Genomic DNA, 389 nt, shown 5'->3' with positions numbered 1-389 from the left:
ACTTCCTGCTACCCTGCGTGGGCCGGACCCTCTCCCACCCCCTCAGGCCGCCAGCCACCACTCCGCAGTACCGCCCACACCCCGCCCACCGAGTAGGAATTTCTGCCGACTTCCGGGAACCCACAGACCCAGTCCCAGCCCAGGTCCAGTGAGTGTTTGGAGAGCTTCCTGCTACCTTGGGCCAGCGGGACCTGTCCCAGCCCAGGCCAGCATGGACCAGACCCTCTCCCACCCCCTTGGGCCGCCCCCCACACTTCGCAGCACCTCCCCACGCCACCTGCAGAGTAGGATATTTGCGGTGTTCCGGGAACCCCCGGACCCAGTCTTAGCCCAGGTCGAGTGAGTGTGTGGGAGAGCTTCCTCTTCCCCCTACTTCACCTTGCCCCCTC

Source organism: Octodon degus, unplaced genomic scaffold (assembly GCF_000260255.1).
Source record: "Octodon degus isolate 3935 unplaced genomic scaffold, OctDeg1.0 scaffold00269, whole genome shotgun sequence".
Classification (NCBI taxonomy): Eukaryota; Metazoa; Chordata; class Mammalia; order Rodentia; family Octodontidae; genus Octodon; species Octodon degus.
Note: the sequence above shows the minus strand (reverse complement) of the source record.